Raw genomic sequence first — 20,071 nt, forward strand, 5'->3', positions numbered from 1 at the left:
AGATCATCTTTCCCCTGACATACATGCTATTTTTCCCTAACATTTCAGTTCTGTTTTCTTATGAAAATTTCACAAATTAGATATTTATAACATTTTACAGAGACAAAATTTAAACATACATACTTGTTTAGAATATCCTTTGTGTTTTTGTGTTAATACTCCATTTTCTTCCCCCTTACGTTGTTGTATTTAGTATATATCCAGTTATTCCCATTGTCCTTCTTTCATAGTTGTTCTGGTTTCTCTATTTTTCACTTTTATTATAAACTTTACATACAAAATATAAAATGATGTGCATAGATTTCAGTGTGCAGTTCAGTGAGTGCTGACAAATACACACATTCATGTAACAAGCAGCCCCAGTTCTTCTTTCTCTCCTGAAAGTTTCCTTTTCACCTTGGCATGGTCTAGTCTCCTCACCCCAACTCCTCTTACTGCTGTTCTAATCTCTATTAGCATAGATTAGTTTCGCCTGTTACAGAGCATCATATTAACAGAAGAAAGCTCTATGTATTATTTTATATCTGGCTCCTTTTATTAAATACAATACCTACAAAATATCTGTTCTTATATATATAATCATCAGTTTGATTATTTTTATTGCTACATACTTACTCCATTGTATGAATCACCAAAACTTGTTTCTTCATCCACTTGTTAAAATATTCTTATTTCTAGTTCTTGGCTATTGTGGATAAGTTAATTATGAGTATCAACTACGATTGTTTGGGTAATAAGTGTTTTCATTTCTCTTGAGTAAATTCCTGGGAGTTGAATTGAGGAGAAATAGGGTAGATATCTCTGTTTATAACAAAACTTAATGCTGTATATTTTTTTCTTACAACGACCATGCCAGTCTTTATTATAGTCAACATGGTGTCATTACAGATAGGCTCATAATGTTAATTAGGGAAGTGTCCTCTGCTATTTTGAAAACAGTTTGTGTGAAAATGGACGTGATTCATTTGTTAGGATGCATCAATGTATCTGGGCTTTTGTTTGCAGGAAAGTATATTATTACAAATCTGTTTAATAAGTAAATAGTTTTCTGGTATTCTATATCTTCTGGTGTCGATTTTGGTAAACTGAGTTTTTAAGAAATGTGTATTTCGTCTAATTTGTTGCTGACATTGACTTGTAGATAATATTTCCTTATTCTTACATGACGAGAGGATATGTAGTGATGTAGCCTCTTTTTTTCTGACAATGTAGTTTTTTTTCTTTTTTTCTCATTAGTCTTGAAATGTATTAACACTCATTTTATTGCCCAGCATATGGTATATCTGGGACAATTTCACATGCACTTGGGAAAAAAACGTGTTTTCTGCAGTTGCTGGGTATAATGTTCTGAGGTCAGATTTTCTATATCCTTATTGATTTCTTGTCTCCTTTTTCAATTCATTTCTGAGAGAAGAGTCAAAATCTACAACTCCAAGTTGGAATTTCTTCTGCTTCTCTCTTTAGTTCTGCCAGATTCACTCATATTTTTCAAGACAGTTATTAGCCACAGACACATGGAGGATTGTTACATTTCTCTATTGATTTTGCTCTTTTAGCATGAAATGTTCTTTTTCATCTCTCATGCTTCTTATCTTGAAATCCACTTAGTCTGATATACATGTATCCTTCTATGACTTCCATGTGCTTAATGTGTACATGGTGTACTTTTGTCGTACTTTTACTTTAAACCTAGTTGTGTCTTTATATTTTATTTTTGTTTTCCTCTAACAGTTTTATTTTTTGATATATAATTAATGTACATATTTTAGGATACGTGAGATAATTTGATACATGTATATGATATGCAAAGACTGAATTTGGATTTTTTTTTTTTTTTTTTTTTTGGGATGGAGTCTCACTCTATCGGCCAGGCTGGAGTGCGGTGGCCCGATCTCGGCTCACTGCAAGCTCCACCTCCCAGGTTCACGCCATTCTCCTGCCTCAGCCTCCAGAGTAGCTGGGACCACAGGCTCCCGCCACCACACCCAGCTAATTTTTTGTATTTTTAGTAGAGATGCGGTTTCACCATGTTAGCCAGAATGGTCTCGATCTTCTGACCTCGTGATCTGCCTGCCTCAGCCTCCCAGACTGCTGGGATTACAGGCGTGAGCCACTGTGCCTGGCCTGAATTTGAATATTTAGGATATCCATCACTGTCAGTATTTACCTTTTCTTTATGCTAGGAACATTTGAATTATTCTTTTATGGTTACTTTGAAATGTACAACAGATATACGTTAACAATAGTCACCTTGCTGATTTATCAAACACTAGGTCTTACTCTTTCTGTGTAACTATTTGTGTCTATGAATCAACCCCTCTTCAACCTCCTTCCCCACTACACTTCCCAGCCTCTGGTAACCACCAGTCTATTCTCTATCTTCACGAAATCCCCTCTTTTAACTCCCATATATGAGTGAGAACATGCAATATTTGTGTGTCTGTGCTTGGCTTATTTCATTAACATAATGACCTCTGTTTCCATCCATGTTGCTGCAGATGACAGGATTTTATTTTTTATATCTGAATAATATTTCATTGTGTATATAGATACCACGTTTTCTTTATCCATTCATCCATTAATAGTCGCTTAGGTTGATTCTATATATTGTAAATAGTGCTCCAATAAACACTGGAGTGCAGATAGCGCTCCAATACTTTGAGTTCTTTTCTATCTGTCTGCATGTCTATCTGTCTGTCTATACACCTATACACACACAGTAGTGGAATTGCTGGATCATATGGTAGTATCTTCATATTTTAAAGTGAATCTCTGTAGATTGCATTTTGTTGGGTCTTTATTACACAGTCTGATAATCTGCATTTTAATTGGAGTGCTTGGTGCATTTACATTTATTGCAGTTATTCATATATTTGGGTTTATGTATACCATACTTCTACTTGTTTTCTATCCTATCTCTTGTCATATTTTTTCTCTTTTTCAGTCTTCTTTTTGGATTAAATAAATAGATATTTCTCTTCCTGCCTATTCTCATGTCTAGGGAATAAGCAAGAATGCTGGTTATTGTGAATGATCAATTGTTGTTAAGTCTGGATTAATGTCTTTTTTAGAGCATTGAATTTTGTTTTAATGGGATGCAAATTTGCTAGCATCTCTACCGTATTTTGTTGGGGCTTCATTTTAGGTTTTCTTAAGGAAGGTTACGTAACTTTCAGATACGGTTTTTGCTCCTAAGGTGTGACCTTGCTGGTATATCAGCTGAATGCCCAGGTATTAACTTAACAATGCCCTTCCATTCTAACTGGGCCACAGTACTACATCTACCACAGCTATGCAATTATCAGCTCCACTCTGAACCTTGCACTTTGTGCTAGGCAATGCAGAATCCCACCCTGGCCTTAAGGACTTTTGAGGAACACATACACATACTTAGGAGTCCTGCTCTCTACTATGTTCTCCTTTCTGGTAACCTGTCATGCAAAGGTCAGCTGTTTCAGTAGCCTCGAACTCTCTGCCTCCTCATTAGCGACTCCTTAAAGCTTTGCTTTAGCTTTGCTTCCCTCTGCTGCATTTTGGGACCTCTCCCTGGAGAGCTATGGTGAGTAGGGGGTCATTTCATGCGTTTCCCCTCTCTCACGGATGAGAGTTCTCAGCTGCTTATGATCCAAGGCTTGTACACAGTTGATTTGTATTTTTTACCTGGTTTTATTGTTCATGTCAGGAATGTAAGTCCCACACTACATTACTGGGTCATGGCTAGAAGTAGAAGCCTGCTTTCCCTTTTCTGTCTTCATTACGTTTCATTGTAAAATTATTTTTGTTGATTTGCTTTAAAGTATGCTATGCTTCCTAAAGCTGTGGCTTCATATTTCTTATCAAGAAATAGCTGAAAACTTTTTACATACAATTCCCCCGAATATTATATTTTATAAAGGATGCTTACTGTACAGTTCAAGCAACAAATTTGAGATGCAGACTCCATGAGTTCTAATGTATAATAATTTGATTAAAATTACTTTGCCTTTACAGATTAGTTCTCCATAACATTGTATAACTCATATATTCCCATTCTATATTATATATTTTGTTAACATTTCAAAAAGATCTTGCACATATTTTATTAAATTTATTTTTCATAGTTTTGTTACTGGCATATAGAGGCTTTTGTTTTCTATTACATTTTATGGGCATTGCTGAGGTATAAGAATATTCTTGATTTTATATATTTATTTTGTGTCAGTAACTTTGATCTCCTCTGAGTTATATGCAGGGTCTTGAGTATTGTATATAGATAAGTGTATCATCCAAAAAAGACAAATGAATGAGTTTGCTTCTACTGTCTCAAAATATATATTGTTTATTGTTAACTCTTGTCTCCAAAACAATGTTGGATAACAAAGATAACAGAAATCACTCTTACCTTGTTTCTGATTGTAATGAGAATGTTCTGAGTTTCAGCATTAAATATGATGCCCTTCATAAGTTCTAGGTAGATGACGTTGACTGTATTAAGCAATGTTATTCTATCAACATTTGAGAAATTATGAGTTAGTTAAAAATTTGTTTCGATAACTATGTTCTAGGGACTAGAGATACAACTGTTAACTCACTGGAGGAAAGGTGTTCACTTCTTTCTTCCCTTCTAGTGTGGCTGTTTCATCTATTCTCATTTTCCTAGTCTCTTCCTCAGGAGTTTCTTCTCCCTTCCAGGCTGCTACACAGATGTCACTTCCCCTTGGAAACCATCCCTCAAGCCTCATTTGGGAACATGCTTTGCCTTCACATCTCATGCTATGCTTTCCCTTTCCTTCTACTCATCATGCACTGTGGCAATTGTCTCTTAACTTGTCTGTGTCCCCAGTAGTCTGGGAGCAACCGTAAGTCCTGTTGCCAGTTGTATCTCTGGTGACAAGGACAGTGCCTAACTGAAATTAACTGCTTCATATTGTCTAATTGATTACTCAGTTGCTTACTATGCCTTTTTGTTTATTTTTAGGTCTGTAGTGGAGCATTTGATTTTATTTATTTATTTATTTATTTATTTATTTATTTATTTATTTTCTTTTTTGAGATGGAGTTTCACTCTTGTTGCCCACGCTGGAGTGCACGATCTCGGCTCACTGCAACCTCTATCTCCCAGGTTCAAGCAATTCTCCTGCCTCAGCCTCCTGAGTAGCTGGGATTACAGGCACCCACCACCACGCCAGGCTAATTTTTGTATTTTTAGTAGAGATGGGGTTTTGCCATGTTGGCCAGGCTGGTCTCGAACTCCTAAATTGAGATGATGCTCCTGCCTTGGCCTCCCAAAGTGCTGGGACTACAGACGTGAGCCACCGCGCCCGGCCACGTTTGATTATCTCTCAGGCTAAAATTATAATCACCTTGAGCTCTGACAAAAATTGGAACCAAGCCAAGTGTCCAACAACGATAGACTGGATTAAGAAAATGTGGCACATATACACCATGGAATACTATGCAGCCATAAAAAATGATGAGTTTGTGTCCTTTGTAGGGATATGGATGAAACTGGAAAACATCATTCTCAGTAAACTATCGCAAGGACAAAAAACCAAACACCACATGTTCTCACTCATAGGTGGGAATTGAACAGTGAGAACTCATGGACACAGGAAGGAGAACATCACACTCCGGGGACTGTTGTGGGGTGGGGGGAGGGGGGAGGGACAGCATTAGGAGATATACCTAATGCTAAATGACGAGTTAATGGGTGCAGCAAAACAACATGGCACATGGATACATATGTAACAAACCTGCACATTGTGCACATGTACCCTAAAACTTAAAGTATAAAAAAAAAAAAAAAAAAAAAATTGGGTCCTTTTATGACCAAAATCAAACCCACTGTATACAAAATATAAATGTGTGTGCCAAACATTGTTTAACAAACCATTCTGGTACCTCTCTGTGAAAACGTAGAGAAATTCCTCTGTAATTTCTCATGTCAAAGAGCTATAATTCTCCTAAACGAGTAGTTTGTTTTCATCTTCTGGATATTTTGATGCATGCAGCCAGTGATATTTTCTATTTCACATTGTTTGGGAAGCTTTAGGAGCAAAGCTTAGCTTACTTCTATCAATGGTATTCAACATTAGAGTATGATGTTGTATATTAATTTAATTCCTGCTTGTCTTCTGCTTTTATATTCTTATTTTTTCCCTCTTCCCCCCAAATTGTATTTTCTATTGTCAAATCATATTTCCCTATACACTACCCTAAATCCTTTTGCCACCAAGCAAGTTAAAATATTTTCAGGGTAATATGTTATTGAAATAATCTCACCACTTCAATCTATTTTAAATGCTGCTGGAAGGTTTGTCTTTCAACAATATGTATAATGATGTCGTGCTTCTGCTTAAAATACCTTAGTGGCCTCCCATTGCTTCTAGGGTGAAACACAAACTCCTCAGGAAGCTGCACGTGAGTCTTCATGGCACTTTTCTGAGTGCAGAATTGAAAAGTTCATTTAAGCACATCAAGTCTGCATTTTGACTAAACCACTTGGAAAATGAAACAATTTTTTTGTGTGTGTGATAATATGCTGGCTTGCCTTCTCATCAAAATTCTAGAGTGATGCATTTTCTTTTCTTTTTAGTAGAGATGGGGTTTCACTATGTTTGCCAGGCTAGTCTCGAACTCCTGACCTCATGATCTGCATGCCTCGGCCTCCCAAAGTGCTGGGATTACAGGCGTGAGCCACTATGCCCGGCTGCCTGAGTGAAGTATTTTCACAACAACAAGCTTGCAAAAAGTTTGTTCTGTTTCTATTTTGTTTTTATTTTTCCCACAGTAGTGTATATTGAACTCTAGCAAAAAAAGGTAAAGTTAGAAAGTTTATGTAATGTGGAAAATGGAAGAAGAACAAGAGGGGGCCTAACAATATATCCTATCAACTGTTCAACTTTTGTCTAAATAAACTGTGTAACAAACTGGTATATAAGCCCCTGAATGGATAATAAAATTAACTCAGTGTCCAGGAAAACTGTACCTGCAATTCCCATGTTTGAAGTGGCTTTAAGTTAAAGTGGTAAATTGTTTCAGAAAAATATTGGAAGATTATTTTCAGGATTCCAATATAATCTCTCCCCACCTATCATCTCCTCTTGATTTTCTTTCTAGATCTAAGAAATTCAATAAATTCTGGTAAGTACAGAAAATCATGGTTTAGGGCCAAAAAACTGCCCTAAAAAAGACTTTCTCACCAATGGCTTAAAAAGAAGTTCTGAGTTTTGGAATGAAATGCTACTTCTTTGCTAAAATGCCAAAATAGCAAGTCATTTAATTCTGCCTTACTAACAATATCAGAAAACAGAAGCTATGTCAATGAGCATTTTGCAGAGCATCTGTGGGCTAGGAGGGCTACGCTTCCTTATAAATTGTTTCATAAAGATTCAAATTTGAGAAAACTCAGAAGCAACTACTAAAAATCAAGTCCTGAAATGAGGAAAGAATATTGCCAGTTCAGACCAGTATTGACAGTTAACGTAGGTCACCATTCGAAGTGATAACATACATGTACATGTGTCTGATTCCTGGAAAGTTTAAAGTATATTATAGTGTCATTTATATTCCTTTACTTAGTGATCCAGCAAGCATTTACTCAGCCTATTTATTAGGTATACCATTAAATCTCCTTTAAAATTATATGCATACATAGTCCCTGCCAAGTTGAATGCCACACATTGGTAAGAGATACTTATGTATTATGCACAACTATGTATGTTGCCTTATCTATCATATCATGGTGCTCTCTATATAAAATAGAATGGTTTATCATATGAAATCTAAAATGCAACTGTATACATTGCAAATAGATTGTCAACTGTTTCAAGATAGGAACCTAGAAGTCAGTTTAGAATCCTTTTTTTTTTTTTTTTTTGAGACGGAGTCTCGCTCTGTCCCCCAGGCTGGAGTGCAGTGGTGCAATCTCAGCTCACTGCAAGCTCTGCCTCCTGGGTTCACGCCATTCTCCTGCCTCAGCCTCCCAAGCAGCTGGGACTACAGGCGCCTGCCACCACGCCCGGCTAATTTTTTTGTATTTTTAGTAGAGACGGGGTTTCACCGTGTTAGCCAGGATGGTCTCGATCTCCTGACCTCGTGATCCGCCCGCCTCGGCCTCCCAAAGTGCTGGGATTACAGGCTTGAGCCACCACGCCCGGCTAGAATCCTTTACTATCTATGTAAAACCTAAATTAAACTACATGGCTGGATAGGACCACAATAAGATCGTTAATAAGTCCTTATCACATTTAATTCTGTGGTGGTTAATGCCATGACATTTTGCCTTTCACAATTCACGTTTTCACCAGTGCTATCTGGCAACTGCCCCTACCATTACAATAAAAATCACTTTAGTAATAGCTTTCTACTAGTTAATTCCTATTGACATTTTCCATTCTATTCTGGCCAGATTATAAATATTTGAAATCTGTGCAGCATTTGATGCCCTGGTCTAGTCCAGATCATTTTTGCTTGAATTATTTGATCTCACTTTGTTCCACATTTCTTCTTACCTCTCAAGTCACTTAATCCCTCACCTGAGCTTCCTCTTTGCTGTTCCTGGGATTCTGCTCTATTTCTTGATGCGCTCTTGAAGAGCTCATTATTCTGTGGTTTCTCTTGTACTCCCCGATCATCATTGCTTCTCCACTGATAACTTCTCAGAATGCTGGACCCAATTACTCCATCTCCTCCACTTTGTCCAATACAGTTCTCAAATGGATTTGTTACAAACTGACCTCCTCATCACTCACTGCTCCCAATCGTCAACCCCCTTCCCATCTCCCACAGGGAGTGTACTGCTCTCCACTTTGTTACCCAAGTGAGAAGTCACCCACTTCTCTGAGCGCTGAATGTGTTCTACTGATCCCATCTCATCACCCCTGTGCCGGCCTTTTCTCACTTCAATGTTGCAATTCCTTGAGGTTTCATCTTTGCTTAAACGTTCTCAAAGTCAAATCTCTTACCAACTGACTTGTAAGAAAACTTCGCTTATTTCCAATATGCACTTCCAAATTCTTGCATCCAGTTTGGCCAGGTAGTGGGCGTGTCTGTAAAATGCTCTAGTTTTTACATGTCTCTCTAAGTCAGGGTTTTCTGTTTATACTTTCTGTGGCATGCCATGTTCTCGGTTTACATTCTGTTTGTTTTCTGTGCCTTTTAGCAGAGCAGGGTGCACTTTTAGTTTAGAAATAGAAATTAATAAAATGCCATGAAACTTCAGGTATCACATAGACCCAGCACCAATGGTACAGAGACATTGATCCTCTGTGTGGGCCATTCGCACGTGAGCTACCTTGTATTTCAGAAATGAGTTCAGTCGAAAAACATAGTTCATCTGCGGTGTGTTTTCCTGTCCGTGTAAGAATACGACAGTAAGATGGAAACGGCCTGCTGAGGTCTAAGGCTTCCTCATGGTCTTTCTTCTATCCTAGGCCAAATATCAGTGTCTGGTTTGATCTCTTTGTGATCTAAATACCCAGATAAAATCACCCACAATTCTATACCTACGTGGTCACAAAGTAATTATTGTGAACATCTTCTTAAAATCAAGAATTCTGTGTCTGTGTATGTTTTAAAAATCAAATTAGACTTTTCATAAACTTCAATTGATTCAATGATGAGAACATGGTTCCAAACATGAGTAGAAGACCATTTTTATGGCAGCACTGAGAAAATACTTTCTGAATATTCAGATATAAAGGGGTTAATTAATTATGATAGCTAAGTGGTACAACATAAGCAAACAATTTTTCCAAATTCTATTAAAATGGAAAACTATACATTAGTTATTGTAGTCAATAAGACATTATAGCCACAACACATGATTTATTAGACAGTATTATACTGCCCAAAAGACAAAACAGTAAAATCACACTGAAGACAGTTGACTCAGAATGAGGAATACGTTTATCAAAAAGTAATAATTTTAATATATGCAAGAAGTTTGAAAATGATATTTAATTATCAGTTATCACTGGAAAGACTAAAATGTATTGATTTGATACAGTTTTTAAAAAATGAATTAGCATTTCCCACCTTGATATTTTCTCTGAGCATGAAAATTTAAATAGCATATGACAATATACCAATTCCAAGAAGTTCTTTAAAATATATCTCCAAGAAACTTGTTCAGTGTATTTCTTTAAAACACATTTCCATGATGTGAAAGCCACCTAAATGTGTATCACTCCATGGAATTCCCTAACAATTTAGTGGGATATTTATTTTTGAAGTAGATTCTTTTTCCAGTATGGCTGTGAGATATGCAATATATTACTTAATCTCTCCAGCACCAAGTAAAATTCTCTGAAATAATAGGTTAAATATCTAGTGGAATCACGTGTCTCACACATTTGCTAAAACCTAGTTGACATTAGCCAAACAAAAATGTTCCTTCTCTGAAGTTTAACGTCAGGGTTATTTTATTTTAATTCAAATTAACATTCTCCCGTAATCCCAGCACTTTGGGAAGCTGAGACAGGAAGTTATCTTGCGAGCAGTAGTTTGAGACCTGCCTGGGCAACACAGGCCCCTAGCTCAACAAAAAATGAAATTAGCAAGCATGGTTCACTGGTAGCCCCAGCTTCTCAGAAGGCTTGAGCCCAGGATTTTAAGGCTGTAGTGAGACATTATCATGTCACTACACTCCAGCCTGGGTAACAGAGTGAGACTCTGTCTCTTAAAAAATTAACATTTTTCTAACTGAACTCAATAAACATTGATGAACATGAAAGTATTATTTCTTCATTTAAAATCGACATTCAGAATATAAACCAATATGCACCATTCTGTATATTTTGATATTCCCTAACATGTTCTAAGTATGTTATGTTCAAAATTATATCAAAGTAACTAATATTGGCAAATTAGTCATATTTGTAAGAAGATGTTTTTTAAGTCATTACTTTATTTTCAGGTTTTTTTTCTTTGTCTAGAACTAGTCTTAAAAGAGAAAGGATTGAAAGAAAGCCACTTAATTGTAGAATGCTTCAGGAAAATAAAATCTCTCTTCAATTAAATCTTTTGAAATAATCTATGCATAGCAGTTTCCAAGCCAAGGCATGGGTTGTTTCATTGCATCTTATGCTATGACAAAGTCCTATAATTAGCACATTGGTGTAATTTACCACTGTTTCATTAAAGCTGATTGCCTAACTATTTGGGAAGTTAACATGGCTTCTTGAGTACTTGACCTGTCCTTTTTTTTCTCTATGCTACAGCTGTTAGTACAAAGTGAGCAAAGGCATTCATTGCTGAACAGTAGTAGAGAAATAATCCTGGTAAAGGTTACAATACAAGACAAAGATGGAGTTTCACTCTGTGCATCCTCAGACCTTTCCATTTTTAATTGGTTTGGTTTTCTGATGAGACCTCAAATGACAGAACAAATATTTGATGGCTAAATTTTTACCAATTTAAAAAGTGAACTCATATTTATTTAAATTACATTGTTAATAATTTATCTTTTGAAAGTCTGATTTTTAAAAGTGAAATGCATTAACTCAGTGTGTCCTTGAATTTAAGAGATTCTACAAGTTGTGCAGAAATGGTGAAATCCATTTAAATGGCTTGAGGTAGGGATAAGAGGTAAATAATAGTTTATTGAAAAAAGTAGATTAAGCACAGTCATGTTATCAAGAGTAACTCTCTTCTGTGTCTTTGGCCACTGTTGAAGAACTGTGTACAATTATATATTTTACTCCTTAGCAACCCACCCCCCCAGGTATGGGACATGACACATCAGTCAGCCTGGTCCTCTCAAGTTAGGGTAGTAGGATGATCAGAGAAAAATCCAGACTTGAGTAGGAGCACCAATGCCATAAACCTTTATAAAAGCAGTGCTTCAGATCAAGAGGCAACTTTATGGATGTTCCCTACTACATACAGTCTTCTGATAGCTTTAATACTGAAGTAATCGCTAACACCCTCGTCTGAAAAGAGCATTTAGAAAAGAACAACAACACACAAAGAAAAACCTTGTTGAAAATTCTGCATAAGCAATTTACATCCTGACGGAAGAAGGATGGGGTTTATTCTCTTTCATAATTCCTCTGCTACACACTTGCAATATGCTGCACATTAAGTATCAGGTTTTTGTTGCTAAAATTAAAACGGTTTTCTATAAGAGACACCTTAGGTAAAATTGGCAATGGAGACCAAGTTTATTTCCATTATTTTTAGTTATTTTCACAGTACATAAATACCAGAACAAACCTCTTGCATTTCGTTGTGGAGACTTTTTCATTTGAGTATTTCATTCTTCCTAGAACTTTCTGGGGTTGATGGGACCTTCATCCTAGGCCCTCTGTCCCTTAAATTATTCTTAGTATGATGTACCTCCCTGTAGCCCTCCCACCATCCCCAAAAAAAGATAAGAGTCAGAGGAGAAGTGGAAACCTTACTAATCTTGGTATTTCCATCTCTATATTCCTGGAAATTTCAGTGTTTAGGAATTAAAGGAAAAGACAGGAGAGAATGTGTTTTGGAGCAGGAGACAAGAACAGTAAGAAATGCACAAGATGTCACTAAACAGTCATAGTAAAAATAGTATTAATAATTATAGATGTTTAGAAAAAGAAAAAAGAAACACCCCAAACAGAAATCAAACCCCAACATCATGTACTATGGTGTATCAATTAAAATGAATGGGAATTACATGCAAATACCTCAGATAAAATACCTCAAATAAAAAATGTAGAATACCTTTCCACTGATGATTTTTAGTTGTCAGGACAAGTGAGACCCAAACAGCAGACAGAATGGTCCCAGCATGCTTGTTGCCTTTTTTTGTTTGCACAGAGTGGCTGTCAGTTCCAGCCTTGCAGGTAGTGGAACCCAGCCGGAAGAAGGGGCGGGACCCAGCGTTGCAGCCTGAACTGAGAGCAAATTTAAATTACTGAGCCTTTTTTTTCCTTTTTTTATTTTTCTACTCTGCGACAAACTGAAAAGATTCCAGCACGCTAATTTAACCACCCTGCTTCTTCTTTGCCTTTTTTTTTTTTTTGATTTTTTTTTTTTCTCCCTGCTTCTAGGATAATTAAAAGAGAAACCTGTAAAAGGCAACATTCCTGTGAGCGAGTTGGTGCTGCAACGTGCTGGTAAGAAAACGAGTTTAATTTTTTTCATCTTTTTTTTTTTTTTTTTTTTTGTTTTTTTTTTTTTTTTAAAGCTGAAGGCTTTGTCTGTCTAATGCAGTCATAAGCGTGGCTTCCCTGCCGTGAGGGGTTAGCATGTAATGAAAAGGTGTAATAGCCTGGTGTACGACCTTCGCGTCATACTTATAATGGTTAATAACAGCATTCCTTTCTACCCCGATGATGCTTCTCTCTGCAAATGGACTATTTGCCCAGTTGCAACAGGGCTAAGATTGTCGCACTATGACAATGAGTTGTTGATTGTTTGGAGTTGCGGTGTCCTGTCAGAAAGATTTCTTGACTTTCTCCAAGTTACTCCCTTCCAGGGATGTTACGGGTTTTAATAGGTACCTTGCAGACCATAACGGGTTTGCTGTTTACTCATCATACAGGAAGTGCAATGATGAAACTTTTTTTTTAAGGAACCCTAATTGTCATAGACTTCCTTAGTTCAGATAATGAAACAGACTAAAGTGAGTACTCAGTAAAGTCATTTTAATCCCTTTCATCTGTAACTAGTCAGGAGTTCATTAGTCAACTAAGAAGAACCTACATCATTTGCAGACCTTGTATTAGAGATGCCAACTTTGTTCTTCAAAAGGACAAATTTTAATTCAACCCAATTAAATTCAACAAGTATTTCTGTGTATACTCTGCCTGGAACTGCTGCTGAGAATGTGCTTGCCTGTTACTGTGTTGTGGGGGAATAACTGAAATTAGATAGTGTAAATTTTCAGCAATCAGATTTTCTTACTACCTTTAGCACTGACCAGATCACTTAAGACATTTCAGAATGTGTGACCGTTGACTATAAGATAAAGTTCTCAAGGTTACATATCCTACAATCAACGAACTTCTGCTCTTTCTCTGCATGTAACTTTTGCTCATGTGAAAAATGCAACTCTGGCTAGTATATTTTACATCACATCTTAATGTTATAAAGAAGAAAAAAAACATGGACATCTCTTTTTTTTGTACACCAAACATGTCATTTGAAAATATATCCATGTGTCAAACTTTGAGCTTATCCATATTTTAGCCTCAGAAGCAGGAAGACACATGGAGAGGTTTAGGCTTGTCAATGAGTCTGCTTGCATTTGGGTCAAGAAACTTAGGAACTACAATTTCTCTGTTTGTTTGGTTGTTTGTTTCCTTTAAAAGCACATGTGAAACAGCAAGGAATATATTTTGCCGTCCCCCCATTGTTCTTTGTAAACTGGTGTAGTTTTAATTTTTTTGTTTTTTGTCCTTTGGTTTTGAATAGATCACTAGAAATGTAATGGGGAGGTTGTCAAAAACAGAATGTAGTTACCAAATGTCCATTAAAACCTTTTTCTAAAAAAAAAAAAAAAAAAAAAAAAACTCCTATGGATTTTGAAGGTTGTATGCCATTTGCATCTTATAGAGAATGTGACATTCCGTACACTGGTAACATTTGGTCTCCGGTCTCTGTAGCTATTCTATCTAATTGTGTCACTCTACATTTAACAGCTCTGAACCATGCCGCCCCTGGGTCCTCACCAGTGCCCCCAGAGCGCTTGAAATGTCTAAAAAGACCTTAGAACATTACAAAGTGTCAATTGTTAGAATAATTTCTGCCTCTTTACAACAAGAGAAAATGCTGTAGATTTAATAGTTCATTTTTAAAGTCTGTTCTTACCCACCAGTAACTGTCTATTAGCAACATTTCAGTTATAATTGGAATAAATTGTTGCCCAGTAACAAGCAACTAACTCCTTAGCGACTTTCCATAGAATCAGTGACTAGAAATAGCTACAAAGAGCTAAATGCAAGTCAAACCACAGCACTTGTTTTTTTTATTACGGAAAAAAGATTCATTTCTTTATAATTTTACCATTCTATTCTCAAATTTTCAAATTGAGGTGCCTCTTCTTTGTTATTTTCTAATTGACCAAAATCCCGTACGTGAAAAATAAAGGCCAATAGATTTTTGAAAATTTTTCTTTCTGGCTTAAAATAAGAAAGGATAAGCACAACCTCTCAGACTATGAGTGTTAACAAGATTCTGAGCTAGCAACACCATTAAATGTGAAGAACTGCCATCATCTTTTGTAGAACGCAATGTAAAATTATGGGTTTCACTGTAGGACTCTGTCATTTGAACTAGTAATCAGTCCATAATACTATAGATTGCTGCAGTTAAAATGATGCTTTCCCCCATTAATAAAATATTGAATAACACTGAAATTATGTTAGATTTTACCCTATTTTTTCAATAGAGTCAGGAATAGCCCCAAATCCTTTTACCTAAGCATACATAATATCAGTATGTCTTTTCTTCTTCCCTCACTGAAGTGCTATGACATTACAGTCTCAAGAGAAAAATTCCTTAACAATAGTTCTGCATTTGCCGTGAGCTCTTGCAGCATTTGGGAAGGGTTTTCACCTTCTACTTGCACAGGTGTTGAAATAGAAAATACCTTATGACGAGAATACACATTGTTATTTTACACACAGACATGTGGACAAAAATATATATAATGCCAGAATAAACATTAAAGGCAACATGAAAGTATACGGATTGCTCCCTGAAAATATGACATTTGACATTTGCTCAATTTATTATAAATGTTTACTGAGGATCAACTATGTGACAGGAAGTATATCAGAATCTGTAGGAAACAAGAAAAATGAAAAAGCCATGTCTTGGTCATCAGGGGAATTACAACGTACTAAGAAATGCAGCAGGTAGACTAGAAAATGTAATTTGATTAATTAGTCTATGATGACCTTAGCACTGTATCAGGCCATTGGGATCAAGAAAAGTTGTAACTTTATTTTTGAGTATCTGGAGCTGGCATAATGTTTGCTTCTCTCATTTGCTTCAATTCTTCACCTATAGCCACACATGTTTTCTATTTCCTGTGTTTTTTGAAAAAATTCTTATGGAAGTAAGTAGTCTTAACAGCTGTGATTTTTGTGTGTTTTCACTGTAAAATAAAAATGGGCAGGAAGCGCTGAATGGGGTGTCAGGATGCATCAAGTGTCATTTCTCATCACCCACTGCCTTTGTCATTCATAATCTACTTAGTCCTCTGTCCTCCTCATCTTTACAAAGAGGAAATGACCCCATCCAACACTATAATTCTTTTATTCCGTCCTGGTGGAAGATGGGTAACTTTTAAGGAAAAGAGATGGTTATGGCGGGCTTGTCCACCTGTGGTTTAAACAAAATACAAAACAATTGCCAGCTAACAAGCTCTAAGTGTCAACCTCTGTGTTCATGTTGAATCGATGTGTGGTTACACCTGCCCCATGATTTTATACCTTCTGTTGTCTTCATTATCATGCCCCCAAGACTGTAGAGGAAAATTGCAACAGAATAGTAAGTGTATGTTGAGAATGCTGTTCTAGCATCTGTTCAAATGCTTCTTACATGTGATCCAAGAAAAAAAAGAGAATGTCTTTCTCCTGAAACAACGTTGCATAATCTGATATTTCTATGTACCTTTTAAAGTACCACTTGAGCAATCTGATGAGCTTTCACTGATTTATACACCTGTGAAGCCACAACAATCAAGCTGCAGAGAATTTCCATTCATACAAAAGTTTCTTGTGTCACTGTGACTCTTGCCTCCACACCTGGCCTTCAGACAGGCCTTCAGATTTGCATTCTGTCACTATAGATTAATTTACATTTTATAAAATGTCATATAAATGGAATTATGCAGTATGGATTTTATGTCTGGCTTTTTCACTTTGCGTACTGACTTTCAGATTCATACATACTGTTGCATACATCAGTAGATTTTTTATTGTTGAGTAGTATTTCACTATATAAATAAGCACTAGTTTGTTCATCCCTTCACCTGTGGATGAACATTTGGGTACTTTCCATTTGGGAACTGTTATAAGTAAAGCTGCATGAATATTCATGTGCAAGCCTTAATGTAGGCATAGGTGTTTCTCTTAGGTAAACAGCTAGAAGTGAAAAGGCTGGATCATATGGTAGAGGTATGTTGAAATGTATAAGAAAAAACCCAGCAGTTTCCCAAGTGGCTGTAACATTTGATGCTTTCTCCCGCAATGTTGGAGAATTCCAGTTGCCGGATATCTTTGCCAACATTTTGTGTATTGCCAGTTTTTCAATGTTAGCCATCCCAGTGTGTCTGTAGTATTAACTCACTGTGGTTTTAATAAACCTTCCCTGAAATTGAATAATGTGAGGCATCTTTTCATGTACACGTTGGCTTATGGTAGAGTATCTGTTCTAATATTTTGTCCAATTTTTATTGGGCTCCGTGTGTCATCTTAATATTGAGTTGTAGGAGTTATTTTTTCTCCTGGAGAGACATCTCTTTTCAGGTGAGTGTATGGAAAACATTTCCTCCCAGTGTGTGACTTTCCTATTATTTTTAGTGGTGTCTTTTCAAAGCATAGTATTTTTTCATTTGAATTAATCCAAATTACCAATATACCACCAATATACCAATATACCACAATATACCAGTATACCACTTATAATATACTAGCATAAAAATTTATTTCATGGTTCATACTTTTCTGTGTAGACAAAGTGGAAATGCTAAGATTTTTCTCCTAAGTGCTTCTCTATAAATTTTATAATTTGAATGTTCACACACAGTTCTATGGTGCATTTTGAGCTAATGTTTATGTTTAGTATGAAATAAAAACCAAGGTTCAATTTTTTTTTTGTCATATGGAGAGCCAGTTGCTTCAGCATCGTTACTAAAAAGACTATTCTTTACCCCCATTTAATTACCTTAGTTTATTTGTCAAAAATCACTCGACAGTAGGTGTGTTTGTCATTTTCTGGGATCTGTACCATGGATTTATACATTTATTATTTCACTAATTCCATATTATATTGATTAGCTTTATAGTAACTCTTGGAAAAAGATGCTGTATATTCTCTAACTTTCTTTTTAAAAATTACTTTGGCTTTTCTAAGTTCTCATTTTGATATAAATTTTAGAATTTGCTTATAAATATTTACCCCAGCAAAACTTCTGGTGAAATTTTTATTAGAATTGCATCGAATATAAATTCAATTTGTAAAATTGACATTTTAACTCTATCAAGTCTTCCATCCATAAACAATTATTCAGTTGTTCTTCATTTATGTAGTTGTTCTTTCATTTCTTTAAGCAATGGATTGTAGTTTTTGGTACACAGGTATTTCACTATTGTTGTGAAATTTTTCCTAAATATTCAAGGGGACTTCAAGAAGGTCATGGAAAAACGGAATTAAAAGTTAAAAATAAAAAATGTAAACTTTATTTCTCAACGTAAGCACCATCAAGGTCAAGATACTTTTATAAGCAATGATACCAGCCACTTAGTTTATCTCTAAAGACCTGTGAATCCTGAGAATTTAACTTATGACAAGGCAACATTTTTTACACTATTAACTGAAGATAAAATGGTGTCCTTTAAATAATTTTTAGGATTAGAAAACAAAAAGGCAGAAAGAGACAAATCAGGAATGTAAGGCAGATGCGTAATGACTTTCCATTGAAACTCTCACAAAATTGCCCTTGTTTGAGAGGAATGAGCAGAAGCATTGTTTTGGTGAAGGACTCTGTGATAAAGCTTTGGCTTTCTCAAAACACTCTTATACAATAAACAGATACTATCTTTCTTTGGCCCTCCACAAAGTCAACAAGCAAAATGGCCTGAGCATCCCCAAAAAACTGTTGCCATGACCTTTGCTCTTGAGTGGTCTGCTTTTGCTTTAATTGGACCACTTTTCACCTCTTGGTAGCCATTGCTTTGGTTGTATTTTGTCTTCATGATCATACTGGTAAAGCCATGTTCCATCTCCTGTTACAATTCCTCAAAGAAATGCTTCAGAATCTTCATCCTACTTGTTTAAAACTTCTATTGAAAGCACTGCTCTTGATTGCTGTTGATCTGGATACAATGGTTTTGGCACCCATTGAGTGGAAAGTTTGCTCAACCAATTTCTTAGTCAGAATTGTGTAAGGTGAACCATTCGAGATGTCTATGGTGTTGGTTATTGTTCCTGCTGTGAATTGTTGGGCCTCTTCAACCAGGGCGTGAACAAGAAAAATGTTTTCCTCACAAATTGATGTGGACCATCGGCTGCTGTGGGTTTCGTCCTCAACACTGTTCTCATCCCTCCTTTAAACAAGTTATCCATTTGTAAATTGTGAGTTTATTTGGGTAACTATCCCCATAAACTTTACATAAAGCATCAGTGATTTCATTCTTCCACCCAAGCTTCATTCTAAATTTGATGTTTGTTCTTTCTTCAGTTTTCATGGATCCATGTTGCTCTAGTAGGGGCTCTTTTCAAACTCATCTTGTATTCTTTGTAGTGCCTCAAACTAGATCCTGTTCAGACGTTTTATAAAAAGTATGAATTTATTACAGTGCAAAAAAATGGAAATCCATGCATAATTTTTTCATAATATGCATTTTTCATGAATACTTTGAAGACCCCTTGCATAACGTTTTAGTGTCTTAATAAGTGAAATTTTTTTCCAAGTCCTTGTGGCTATAATATACAAATACTATTGATGTTTGTTTACTGACCTCTTATACTGCTATCTTAACAAATTTCCATGTTATCGTGAATATTTTTAAATTCATATTAGGATTTTCTAAATACACCATCAACTTTTTGATCAAAACGCTTCATTCTTTCCAACTGTATGTCTTTTATCCTTTTTCTTAGCTGTTTGAAATATCTAGGACTTCGAGTGAAATGTTAAGTAGAAATAATGAAAGTGAACATCCTTGACATGTTCCCAGTCTTAAGGGAAACACATTTAGTCTCTCACTGTAGAGAATGAGGTATTTTTATGCAGAGACTTTACCACATAAAGGAGGTGAAGTCCCCTTCTATGCCTGGTTTGCTGAGAGTTTTTGTAATGAAAGAGCATTGTCCTTCTATGAACTGAGGATCTGATTTGCGAATACTTTTACTAAGAATTTGGTGTCTTTTTTCA

The 20,071-nt window shown here is 36.0% G+C and overlaps 1 protein-coding gene and 1 long non-coding RNA gene across 2 annotated transcripts in view; one reads left to right on the forward strand and one right to left on the reverse strand.

Annotated features, from left to right (window-relative positions):
• The window catches only part of LOC116469763 (uncharacterized), a 74,751-nt gene extending 61,980 nt beyond the window's left edge, over positions 1–12,771 (reverse strand). The window contains exon 1 of the long non-coding RNA XR_004248342.2: positions 12,685–12,771. This is a non-coding gene — a long non-coding RNA (uncharacterized LOC116469763). The remainder of the gene's footprint in view (positions 1–12,684) is intronic.
• Positions 12,772–13,018: 247 nt separating this feature from the next.
• Positions 13,019–20,071, forward strand: part of CELF2 (CUGBP Elav-like family member 2) — an 872,815-nt gene continuing 865,762 nt past the window's right edge. The window contains exon 1 of the mRNA XM_032154967.2: positions 13,019–13,079. The gene's annotated coding sequence lies outside the window, so the exon portion shown is untranslated. The remainder of the gene's footprint in view (positions 13,080–20,071) is intronic.

Source organism: Hylobates moloch, unplaced genomic scaffold, assembly GCF_009828535.3.
Source record: "Hylobates moloch isolate HMO894 unplaced genomic scaffold, HMol_V3 SCAFFOLD_2, whole genome shotgun sequence".
Lineage (NCBI taxonomy): Eukaryota > Metazoa > Chordata > Mammalia > Primates > Hylobatidae > Hylobates > Hylobates moloch.